Raw genomic sequence first — 13083 nt, 5'->3', positions numbered from 1 at the left:
AGTACTTGTGGCACCTTAGAGACTAACCAATTTATTTGAGCATAAGCTTTCGTGAGCTACAGCTCACTTCATCGGATGTGAATAAATTGGTTAGTCTCTAAGGTGCCACAAGTACTGCTTTTCTTTTCACAAATACTGTGTTGTTTTAAGCTTTATGGAACAATGGTGACCCCTAGTGGTACATCAGGTTAATGATGGAAGAAACTGATCAGTCATTTTTCTATTTAAAAAAATAAGGGAGATTGTGTAGATGTAAAATTAGATATGGAAGACGTGCCAAGTGTAACACATTCCCTTGAAAGGTAACCCAAAGAGAGAGAGAAAGAGAGGCCAAGGTGTGCATGTGGCGGCGGTGGGGAGGGAGTAAGTGATGAATATGTAGGTTCACCATGTTTCAATGGCTATCATGTGAGTTGAAATCTCAGTCTAGAATCATGCTCTTAAAAAAAGCTGGGGAAAATGAAGGGGCTTTGGATACCAAGAGATGGCAGCCAGTAGAACAGATTCTTTCTTTGCCTTCTGTCAACTGGTGATCCCATTAGATACCTCAGAATAAATTGAGTTCCCTTCGCTAATGTGATATAACAAGTGTTTATATTTCTTTTAAAACTTTCTATTAAACTTTCCAATTAATCAGACCTAATCAAATCCTTCCTTAAGTCGTATATAGACTAAAGGCCTGATTTCCTCCTATGTTCCACCAATTAATTATTTATCATCTGTGCAAAGTAAGTGTAAAACTCTACCGGCCCAACATGGAAGCGTTCCACACCCAATTTTCACAGGGTTAAAAGACGAAGGTCTACAGAGTTTTGTCAACAAAAGTTATGCCGCTTTAATTACACTGCTGTTACATGTCCACACTATGCTCCTTGTGTCGGCAGAGCACATCCACACTAGCAGTTCTTGCATCAATACAGAGAGCAGTGCACTCTGAGTAGCCAAGCCCTGGTTCAACTGGCCATGGGCTGTCTTGGGAAGGGTTTACAATGCCTCATGGGGAAGGTACAGCATCACATTATGCAGGTTTCTCAATCCCATTGTTCCAGGGGCATCCTACCAGATTGCCAGCCGCTTTTCAACTGAAGTGTATGTGGCGGGGGAAAAAGGGGGAGAGTGTGTGTGACAGGTTGTGTGTGTGTGTGTGAGACAAACTGTGTGTGTGTGTGTGTTGGGGAAGTGTGTGAGAGATTGTGTATGTGACCGAGAGAGAGTGTGTGCTGCGGGAGAGCGTGTCGGCATGTTGTCTCTAAGTTCAGACAGCAGCCTGAGCCAGGGGTGATGGACTCTTCCTAAAAGTGGGGGAGGGCCATGAGGCCCCACCCCCTCTGTGGCCCCACCCCTTCCCCCCAAGGCTCCTCTTACCCAGGCCGGGCTCCAGTTTCTGGCCCGTGGTGAAAAGTGGATGGGCCCCTTGACTCCCTCTATTCTGGCACCCCTGGCCTGAGCAACCAATCCTGGGGCAGGGGGAGTGGGAGGGGGAGGGGGGAAGGGGAAGGAGGACAGCTCCCCCGCCCATCAGCCCCCAGCTCTGCACAGAACAGTAGTATCTCCCCCTCCCCCCGTCTCTGCACCAGCAGCCTGCTCTGCCTGCCTCCATGTTCCCAGTGCCTGGGAGAGCGGGATTCTATATTAATGGTTCTGTGATTCCCTCCGAGTTCTCCCACAGCCGCCTCAGCTGCTGGGAGCGGCATCCTCAGCAGCTCTGTGAGCTCTCCACCCTGAGGAATGTCAAAGCTTCCTGGAGCTTTGAAAGGGGAGGGGCACATGCAGTGATGAGCTGCCAAAATCTTAACAATGGGTTCCCTCCTCACCCCACTAGGGGGTCGTTGCCCACCCCTACCCCCTGGGACTCCTGTCCCATCCAACCCCCCCGCGTTCCTTGATGACACCCCTCAGCCCCATCCACCCCCTTCCCCTGTCCCCTGACTGCCCCCAGAACCGGGCAGGAGGGTCTCATGGTCCACCGTAATGGGTGCCCACCCCACCCCTAAGAGCCAGAGTCACCTGCCAAGGGGCAAGGTGGGGAGTCCCGGCGGTGCTTACCTGGGGCAGCTCCCAGGAAGCATCCGGCAGGTCCCTCTGGCTCCTAGGGGCAGGGTAGTATAGCTGGGGGGGAGAAGGGGGAGCGGCCGCTCCCACCACTGATCACATCAAAAGTGGTGCCTTAGGCGCCGACTCCCTGGGTGTTCCGGGGCTGGAGCACCCACGGGGAAAATTTGGTGGGTGCAGAGCACCCACCGGTAGCTCCCTGCCCCACCCCCGGCCCCAGCTCACCTCCGCTCCGCCTCCTCCCCTGAACGCACTGCCCCGCTCTGCTTCTCCGCGCTCCCCCGGCTTCCTGCGAATCAGCTGTTCAGTGGGAAGCCGGGGAGGGCTGAGAAGCAAGCGGCAGCTTCCCGCTCAGGTCTAGGGTGGCGGAGGTGAGCTGGGGAGGGGAGTAGTTCCCCTGCGCACCCCCCAGGTTACCTGCTGCAGTGCGGGCAGCCCTCCTCGCACCCCGTCCCAGCTCACCTCCGCCTCCCTGGGCCTGAGCGGGAAGCCGTAGCCTGCTTCTCAGCCTGCCCTAGCTTCCCGCGCGAACAGCTGATTCACGGGAAGTCTGGGGTGGGGGGCAGAGAAGCAGAGCGGGGTGGCACGTTCAGGGGAGGAGCTGGAGGCAGGGCAGAGGTGAGCTGGGGTTGGGGCCAGGGCCAGGTGTGGGGCGGGGAGCTGCCAGTGGGTGCTCTGCACCCACCAAATTTTCCCCTTGGGTGCTCCAGGGCTGGAGCACCCATGGAGTCGGTGCCTAAGGCGCCACTTTTGGCCAGTTAAATTTAGAAGCCCTTTTAGAACCAGTTGTCCCTCGCGGACCAACCGGATCTAAAAGGGCTTCTAAATTTAACAACCGGTTCTAGCGAACCGGTGAGAACCGGCTCCAGCTCACCACTGGGCACATGCCTGAGTGGCTAGATGCAGGGCAGCTGCATTCTAAACAGTGAGCAGAGCGGTCACAGTGGGCATTGTGGGATACTGGGGGGACCCAGTTATAGTGACATAACAAAAGGCAGCACCTACACTGATGCTGAGTCACTTGAATTTTGCTGCAAAAAGCTGTACACCTCCTGTCGAGATGGTTTTGTTTTGGTGGCAAAACAGCAGAGTTTTGCCACCAAAAGTAGCTTTGTAGTGTGCACAACTCCACAGTTTTCAAAACCGTGTAGCATAAACAAGGCCTTAGGCAATGTCTACATGACAGATTAACAGCGGCACAGCTGTACTGCTGCAGCTGCACCACTGTATGGTGTACCATGCAGTCACTCTATGCTGACGGGAGAGAGCTCTCCTGTTGGCATAATTAAACCATGCCGAGGAGCGGCAGTAGGTATGTAGGCGGGAGAAGGACCAACAAAAGTTTTACATAAGAACAGCCACACTGGGTCAGACCAAAGATCCATCTAGCCCAGTATCCTGTCTTCTGACAAGTATCAGAGGGACAGAGACCAACACCTACAAGATCTTCACCAAGGATTCTCAAAACTCCGATACCCCCACAAGGAAATAAGGAAACAGATCCACAGAGCCAGACGTGTACCCAGAAGCCTCCTGCTGCAAGACAAGCCCAAGAAAGAAATCAGCAGAACTCCACGGGCCATCATATACAGTCCTCAGCTAAAACCTCTCCAACGCATCATCAGTGATCTACAACCCAACCTGGACAACGATCTCTCACTTTCACAGGCCTTGGGAGGCAGGCCAGTCCTCGCCCACAGACAACCCACCAGCCTGAAGCATATTCTCACCAGAAATGACACACCTCACCATAGTAACTAACTCAGGAACCAATCCACGCAACGAACCTCGGTGCCAACTCTGCCCACATATCTACACCAGCGACACCATCACAGGACCTAACCAGATCAGCCACACCATCACCGGTTCATTCACCTGCACGTCCACCAATGTAATATACGCAATCATGTTCCAGCAATGCCCCTCTGCTATGTACATCGACCAAACTGGACAGTCCCTACGTAAAAGGATAAATGGACACAAATCAGATATTAGGAATGGCAATATACAAAAACCTGTAGGAGAACACTTCAATTTCCCTGGACACACAATAGCAGATTTAAAGGTAGCCATCCTGCAGCAAAAAAACTTCAGGACCAGACTTCAAAGAGAAACTGCTGAGCTTCAGTTCATTTGCAAGTTTGACACCATCAGCTCAGGATTAAACAAAGACTGTGAACGGCTAGCCAACTACAAAAGCAGTTTCTCCTTCCTTGGTGTTCACACCTCAACTGCTAGAAGAGGGCCTCATCCTCCCTGATTGAACTAACCTCCTTATCCCTAGCCTGATTCTTGTTTGCATATTTATACCTGCCTCTGGAAATTTCCACTACATGCATCTGAAGAAGTGGGTATTCACCCACAAAAACTTATGCTCCAATACATCTGTTAGTCTATAAGGTGCCGCATGACTCTTTGCCGTTTCTTCTGACAGTGGCCACTGCCAGGTGCCCCCAGGGCCAGCCCACCACATTTTGGCACCTGAGGCGGAGAGCTCAAATGACACCCCAATGCCCCCTTGCTTGGGCCAAAACTTTGAAGGGTCTCAATTCTGCCTTCTTTCTGTTCTACTCCTCTCATGGTACTGCTCTGCTACCTACCCCAATAAAGGAGAACTAACAACTTAAAATGCCTTGTTCAAAAATTTTAAGTAACACTTAACTTCAAATGCCTGAACAGCAAATGTAACTTTTCTTGTCTGCATAGTAAACACTGGTGTTTTTATCTGTCTGAATAATCAAAGTGGTGCTTTCTGTGCCTTCTTGGTTGCAAAGATTTGAACTGCTTCCTGCCAGCTCATGTTCTGTTGAGATGGTTGCAAGGCCAACCAGCCTCTCCTGTGTCATTGTGGAGCATAGATGTGTTTTTATTAATTTCAGCTTGGCGTAGCTGCATTCTCTACTGGCAACTGTTACAGGAAGTGTTAGAAGTATGCGCAGAGCAGCAAAAACATTTGGAAAGAGGATGGTCATCTTATTTGTGCACATATATTCCAGAACAGCCTTTGGAGTTGATCCTGCTGAAATATATCTTGAAAGGGCTTTCAGTTCATCATCTAAATCACTCACATCAATATCGCGCATGTCATCATGTGTCACTGTCTCTAGTGCCCTGCATTGCTGGTGTAGGTCTTCTTCAGGTATAGTGAGGAGTTTTGTTCTGTATTGCTGATGTCAGGTGTGCAGTCCAGAATAACAGAGTAATATCTTGACGACTTCAGATCTGCCACAATCTTCTGTTTGACTTTTGTTGCCAGTAACTGTATGATCTCATTTTGAATGGTTTTTCCAAGGTAGTGGTGTGTGTACATTTCTTGGGTAGTGACTCTTCTTAGCGCTCCTTGAGTACAGCATCAAACTTAGCCATCAGCTCCACAATTTTAAGGAAGTTTCTATTGTTTGACACATACAGCTGATCTGAAGTGCCACGCAGTGCTAGGTTTTGGGTAGCAAGCATTCTCACAATGGCAATGAGCCTTTTCAGAACATTTTCATAGATATTAAGATCAGAAGGGACCATTATGATCATCTAGTCTGACCTCCTGCACAACGCAGGCCACAGAATCTCACCCACCCACTCCTGTGAAAAACCTCTTACCAATGTCTGAGCTATTGAAGTCCTCAAATTGTGGTTTAAAGACTTCAAGGAGCAGAGAATCCTCCAGCAAGTGACCTGTGCCCCATGCTACAGAGGAAGGCGAAAAACCTCTAGGGCCTCTTCCAATCTGCCCTAGAGGAAAATTCCTTCCGGATCCCAAATATGGCGATCAGCTAAATCCTGAGCATATGGGCAAGATTCACCAGCCAGATACCCAGAAAAGAATTTTCTGTAGTATCTGTAGTAACTCAGATCCCACCCCATCTAACATTTTGCCAGTAAAGAGACTCTGATGCAATCTTCTCTTGATGCTGATCATCTATGGTGGCCTTTAACCTTAGTCTCATCTCAAGCTCTTTCCACCTATGGAATGCTCTCTGGTGATTTGCTGCCTTCTCATGGCATGCCAGATTTCTAACCAGATTTTTCCAGTCCTTTGCTCCTGTAGAACCCAATGTGGCTGGAACATTAGACTGGAAGAGTTTGCAATAAAAACAGTATGCAGCATTCTGGGTTTTTGAGTACATAAGCCATGGCCTCTCCACTTTGTCACCATTGGGGATTTCACGCCAGTAATGTGTCGGATGGAAACTTCTATTTTCATTGGCTTTGGGGAAAATGAAGTTTTTCATTTGCTGTGGCCCATGCAGTACAAGGAAGTCCCTCAGGCTACTGCTCAAGTTGGTCCACAGTCCTGGGTCATCTAGACTTAAGGGGCTAAACTCAGCAGCAGCCGTTTCTTGCACCTCCACCACACTCTTCTCTGATCTACACTTTTCTTCAGGAATGTGCATGGTTACATCCATTTGAGATGGAGATATGGATGCTGAAGTAGCTTCCAGGTCACCTGCACTCTGACTAACTGGAAGATCAGGCATCTCCTCACCACTCACATCCTCACTGCGGACGGAAGGCTCACCGTGAACATTTGTGTCTATGTCTCTCAGGAGAGCTCCTTCCTGCTTAGATAGAAAAGCTTCCTTTGCTTTCTTTCTTTTTCTGAATGCTGCCCCAGAGGGGCATTTTCTTCACTCATGACTGCTGTTCTGTGCCAGCTATAGTGGCTCTCAACACTCAGTTGAAGGGGACAAATAAGTAGGCTGGTAGCAGGGCGTGAGTGAGGGAAGATATCAGCATCTTAAGGGCCTAACTGGCTCCTACTACTTCAGTTGACTGCCTGCTCTCCTCAAGTGGGTTCAGGGAAGCAGCAGGAAACAGGAAGCTCCCTGAGAAGCTGGTGTTAATCAGTCCAAGCTCCTGAGGGTGCTAGAGAGGTACATAAGAGGCTCCTCCTCCTCTCTCTCCCTGTACCTCCTGCTTCTTTCTGTTATTCTCTCTCACCTTTTCTCCTGCCTGCCTGGTCTCTTGTGCCCTCCTTCCTCCAGCACAGCACTCCACCATCTCTGTGCAGCTAGAGCTGAGAGAATACATATGAACCAGCAGCAGACACAATTTTCTAAACTCTGCATCCTAGTGGCGCCCTCCCCCACAGTCTGGCACCTGAGGCGGCTGCCTCACTTCACCTTATGGTAAGGCCAGGCCTGGGTGCCACGGTGGGAATGAACAGAACAGGTGATCATCAAGTGATCCATTCCCTGTCACTCATTCCCAGCTTCTGGCAAACAGAAGCTAGGGACACCGTCCCTGCCTATCCTGGCTAATAGCCATTGATGGACCTAGCCTCTGTGAATTTATCTAGTTCTTTTTTTAACCCTATTATAGTCTTGACTTTCACAGCATCCTCTGGCAAAGAGTTCCACAGGTTGACTGTACGTTGTGTGAAGAAATACTTCCTTTTCTTTGTTTTAAACCTGCTGCCTATTAATTTCATTTGGTGACCCCTAGTTCATGTGTTATGAGAAGGAATAAACAACAATTCCTTATTTACTTTTTCCATACCAGACATGATTTTAATAGACCTATCATATTCCCCCTTGATTGTCTCTTTTCCAAGCTGAAAAGTCCCAGTCTTATTAATCTCTCCTCATATGGAAGTTGTTCCATACCCCCTAATCATTTTTGTTGCCCTTTTCTGAACCTTTTCCAATATATCTTTTTTGAGATGGGGTGACCACATGTGCATGCAGTATTCAAGATGTGGTGTACCATGGATTTATATAGAGGCAATATGATATTTTCGGTCTTATTATCTATTCCTTTCCTCATGATTCCCAACATTCTGTTAGCTTTTTTTGACTGCTGCGGCACATTGAGTGGAAGTTTTCAGAGAACTGTCCACAATGACTCCAAGATCTCTTTCTTGAGTGGTAACAGCTAATTTAGACCCCATCAGTTTATATGTATAGTTGGAATTATGTTTTCCAATGTGCATGACTTTGCATTTATCAACATTGAATCTCATCTGCCATTTTTTTGCTCAGTAACCTAGTTTTGAAAAATCCTTTTGTAGCTCTGTGCAGTCTGCCTGGGACTTAACTATCTTGAGTAGTTTTGTATCATCTGCAAATTTTGCCACCTCACTGTTTACCCCCTTTTCCAGATCATTTATGAATATGTTGAATAGGACTGGTCCCAGTACAGACCCTTGGGGGACACCACTATTTACCTCTCTCCATTCTGAAAACTGACCATTTATTCCTACCCTCTCCTATCTTTTAACCAGTTACCAATCCACAAGAGGACCTTCCCTCTTATCCCATGACAGCTTACTTTGCTTAAGACCCTTTGGTGAGGGACCTTGTCAAAAGCTTTCTGAAAATCTAAGTACACTATATTCACTGGATCCCCCTTGTCCACATGTTTGTTGACCCCCTGTAGCTACGCTGCCTTGGTCGGACACTTCTGAGAGTGTCAATTCAGGACAAATTGCTTAGAGCAGGGTGATTATAGCCCAAGGCTGGGGTTCCTTTGCACACCAAACCAGACAGACAGAGAGGACTTTGGTTTTACCCCACTGGCTAACCATAAGTCATACAAGCAATTCCCTTAGACACTCCAGTTTCCCACTATCACCACCAGTGCCATTCCTTATGGGGACGAATGGTTATGAAAACCAATACCCCAGTAAAAGAAAAAGGTTCTCCCAATCCCAAAGGACCAAGCCCCAGTCCCAGGTCAATATACAACAAGTCAGGTCTTACTCACAAATCATGCTGTTGCCAATCCTTTAGAATCGAATATCTAAAGATTTATTCATAAAAGAAAGAAATATAGATGAGAGCTAGAATTGGTTAAATTATATACAGTAATGGCAAAGTTCTTGGTTCAGGCTTGTAGCAGTGATGGAATAAACTGCAGGTTCAAATCAAGTCTCTGGAGTACATCCACAGCTGGGATGGGTCATTCAGTCCTTTGTTCAGAGCTTCAGTTTGTAGCAAAGTCCCTCCAGAAGCAAGAAGCAGGACTGAAGACAAAATGGAGGAGATGCAGCAGCCTTTTATATCCTCTGCCCTGCGGACGATCACAGCAGCAGGATGGAGCCTGGAGTCACATGGGTAAGCCACATGTCCATGCATGACTCAGTTCTTTACAGGCCAACGCTATTGTTTACATGTTAGTTTGAACTAACAGTTTGAACCCAGGAAAGCTCAGATATGGATTGGTGCCTCCCAAAGTTCTTTGTCAGCTAAGTGTTTCTTGATTAGGCACTTACTGAGAATAGTCCCATCTCAAGAAGCTGACCAAATGCTTCACTGACGCTACTTAGAACAGGGGTAGGCAAACTACATCCCCTGGGCTGGATCCAGCCCCTCAGGGCTTTGGATCTGGTCCATGGGATTGCCACCCCCATGGCGCCACGGGCCCCGCTCCGCTCCCAGAAGTGGCTGGCACCACATCCACCACCACAGGGAACCGTGGCCAATGGGAGCTTTGGGGGAGATACCCACAGGCAAGGGCAGCACGCGGAGCTCTCTGACCCCCCATCCTCCAGGGGCCACAGGGACATGGGGCCGGCCACATCCCAGAGTGGCGTGGGGCTGGGGCAGGCACGCAGGGAGCCTGCCCTGGCCCCAGTGCACACTGCTGCCACCCCAGAGCCACTCCAGGTAAGTGTTACCTCCAAAACCTCCTCTAGTGACACCTCAATAGATAGTTCCTGGGATAGTTCCTCAGATTTGTCACCTAAAAAGAACGACTCAGGTTTAGGAATCTCCCTCACATCCTCAGCCATGAAGATCTACGCAAAGAATTCATTTAGTTTCTCTGCCATGATCTTATCATCCTCGAGTGCTCCTTTAGTATCTTGATCGTCCAGGGTCCCCACTGGCGGTTTGGCAGCCTTCCTGCTTCTGCTGTACTTACAAAAGTGTTGCTATTGCTTTTGGAGTCTTTGACTAACTGTTCTTCAAATTCATTTTTGGCCTGCCTAATTGTATTTTTACACTTCACTTGCCAGCGTTTATGCTCCTTTCTATTTTCCTCACTAGGATTTGACTTCCACTTTTTAAAGGATGCCTTTTTGCCTCGCACTGCTTCTTTTACTTTGTTGTTTAGCCACGGTGGCACATTTTTGGTTCTCTCTGTTTTTTTAATTTGGGGTGTACATTTAAGGTGAACCTCTATTATGGTGCCTTTAAAAAGCGTCCATGTGGCTTGCGGGGATTTCACTTTTGGCACTGTACCTTTTAATTTCTGTTTAACTATCTCCCTCGTTTTTGTGTAGTTCCCCTTTCTGAAATTAAATGCTACAGTGTTGGGCTGCTGTGGTGTTTTCCCCGCCACAGGGAGAAAACTGACAAAAGGTAGACATAACCTAAACAAGATAGTTGAGAACCAGACCTTAGCTGTCTCAATATTTCTAAAGCACTAGTCACCATAAGATCTAACCTTACCGTGCATTCCTTCTTCCTGCAGACTGTACATCTTTCCTGCCTTTTAATATTGATCCCTTCTGTTTAGGAATAGTCAAATATTACACACTTCAAAATTTAATACAATAAACATTGTCCTTCCAGCATGCATGGAGAAAAGCCCTCATCCCCATCACTTGACTTCCGTTTGTGGCAAGGGGAACAAAGTGCACCATAACCCTCTTGAAGGGACACCAGTTTCTCAGACATTTTACATAGAATTAGTTAATTAACCCCCCACTCCTATGCTGTGCCTGTAGAATCTGGACACTGGAAAGAATCTGGCCCACTAAATCATCCAGGAATGAAAGTCATTGATAGTTCAGACCAATAAATCTAGCTACTTCTCTTCTGAGCAGGCACTGCTGCTGACAGTATTCTGCCAGACAAGCTGGAGCAAAGGCAGACATGCTTAGAGATTTCCCACACAGCCTGGGCTGAATTAATAGTGACATCACTTGGTTGTAGAAGGATCATGCACTATTGTTGAATCAGGAAAGGGAATAACAATACTGGGGCATTCCAGTTTCTCTCCGCAACTAACAGTATAAACTTATCCACTCAGCAAAATAGTAAAGCAGCCACACAGCCTTCAGCAAGGACTCAACCTTAATTAATTATGCAGGGTTTTACCTTGTTGCCTGGCAGATTATGCATCTTTTAACTCTCTATAGCAGTAGAGCATTACACGTGGTATCAGCAATATTACAGACATGGAGCTTGATTTTCCAGAGCACTGTACCTCACACAGTCATTTACGCTGATGAAATGTGGCTGTAAACTCTGCCATTCTGCTTTGGTAATATACTGCACCCACTTTACAATCCCTGTAAATGACTGCACATGGTGGTGGACACTGGCGCATTAGGTTCAAGGTCTATGGAAGAAAAAAGCCACAGAATCCACACTGCAGAGGCCCTGCAACTACCTACAGCTGAGGAGGTAATTAGCTTTGAAAAGGCCACCTCTACCACATGCTAGGAAGCAGACAGCTGCAGTGAAGTTATAGATTTTAAAAATTCAGATTAAATGCACCAAATTGTACTATTGGCTCATACCTGCCTCTTCCTTATTAGATAAATAAGGATCACATGTTGGTGTATCAACAGCAATGATCTCCTGCACTTATAGAAGTTCCTCTCAGGAGTTGTTTATTATTAGTAGTATTATCTTAATGCCTAGGTGCTTCAGTCATGGACAAGAACCCCCATTGTGCTAGAGGCTGTACAAACACCAGATCAATTCATAGGAGGAGTATACTTTACTCCCCCTGTGATTAGATGGTTACAGGGACAAACCATCCCGATGTGTCGAAAAAATAGTAAATATGGCAGGCGACCAGCTTGGCTTAACGGTGAAATCCTAGCGGATCTTAAGCATAAAAAAGAAGCTTACAAGAAGTGGAAGGTTGGACATATGACCAGGGAAGAGTACAAAAATATTGCTCGGGCATGTAGGAATGAAATTAGGAGGACCAAATCGCACCTGGAGCTGCAGCTAGCGAGAGATGTTAAGAGTAACAAGAAGGGTTTCTTCAGGTATGTTGGCAACAAGAAGAAAGCCAAGGAAAGTGTGGGCCCCTTAATGAATGAGGGAGGCAACCTAGTGACGGAGGATGTGGAAAAAGCTAATGTACTCAATGATTTTTTTGCCTCTGTCTTCACGAACAAGGTCAGCTCCCAGACTGCTGTGCTGGGCGTCACAACATGGGGAATAGATGGCCAGCCCTCTGTGGAGAAAGAGGTGGTTAGGGACTATTTAGAAAAACTGGACGTGCACAAGTCCATGGGGCCAGATGAGTTGCATCCGAGAGTGCTAAAGGAACTGGCGGCTGTGATTGCAGAGCTATTGGCCATTGTCTTTGAAAACTCGTGGCGAACGGGGGAAGTCCCGGATGACTGGAAAAAGGCTAATGTAGTGCCAATCTTTAAAAAGGGAAGAAGGAGGATCCTGGGAACTACAGACCAGTCAGCCTCACTTCTGTCCCCGGAAAATTATGGAGCAGGTCCTTAAAGACTCAATCCTGAAGCACTTACATGAGAGGAAAGTGATCAGGAACAGTCAGCATGGATTCACCAAGGGAAGGTCATGCCTGACTAATCTAATCGCCTTCTATGATGAGATTACTGGTTCTGTGGATGAAGGAAAAGCAGTGGATGTATTGTATCTTGACTTTAGCAAAGCTTTTGACACGGTCTCCCACAGTATTCTTGTCAGCAAGTTAAGGAAGTATGGGCTGGATGAATGTACTATAAGGTGGGTAGAAAGTTGGCTAGATTGTCGGGCTCAACGGGTAGTGATCAATGGCTACATGTCTAGTTGGCAGCCGGTGTCAAGTGGAGTGCCCCAGGGGTCGGTCCTGGGGCCGGTTTTGTTCAATATCTTCATAAATGATCTGGAGGATGGTGTGGATTGCACTCTCAGCAAATTTGCGGATGATACTAAACTGGGAGGAGTGGTAGATACACTGGAGGGCAGGGATAGGATACAGAGGGACCTAGACAAATTGGAGGATTGGGCCAAAAGAAATCTGATGAGGTTCAATAAGGATAAGTGCAGGGTCCTGCACTTAGGACGGAAGAACCCAATGCACAGCTACAGACTAGGGACCGAATGGCTAGGC

This window comes from Eretmochelys imbricata, chromosome 1 (assembly GCF_965152235.1).
Source record: "Eretmochelys imbricata isolate rEreImb1 chromosome 1, rEreImb1.hap1, whole genome shotgun sequence".
NCBI lineage: Eukaryota > Metazoa > Chordata > Testudines > Cheloniidae > Eretmochelys > Eretmochelys imbricata.
Note: the sequence above shows the minus strand (reverse complement) of the source record.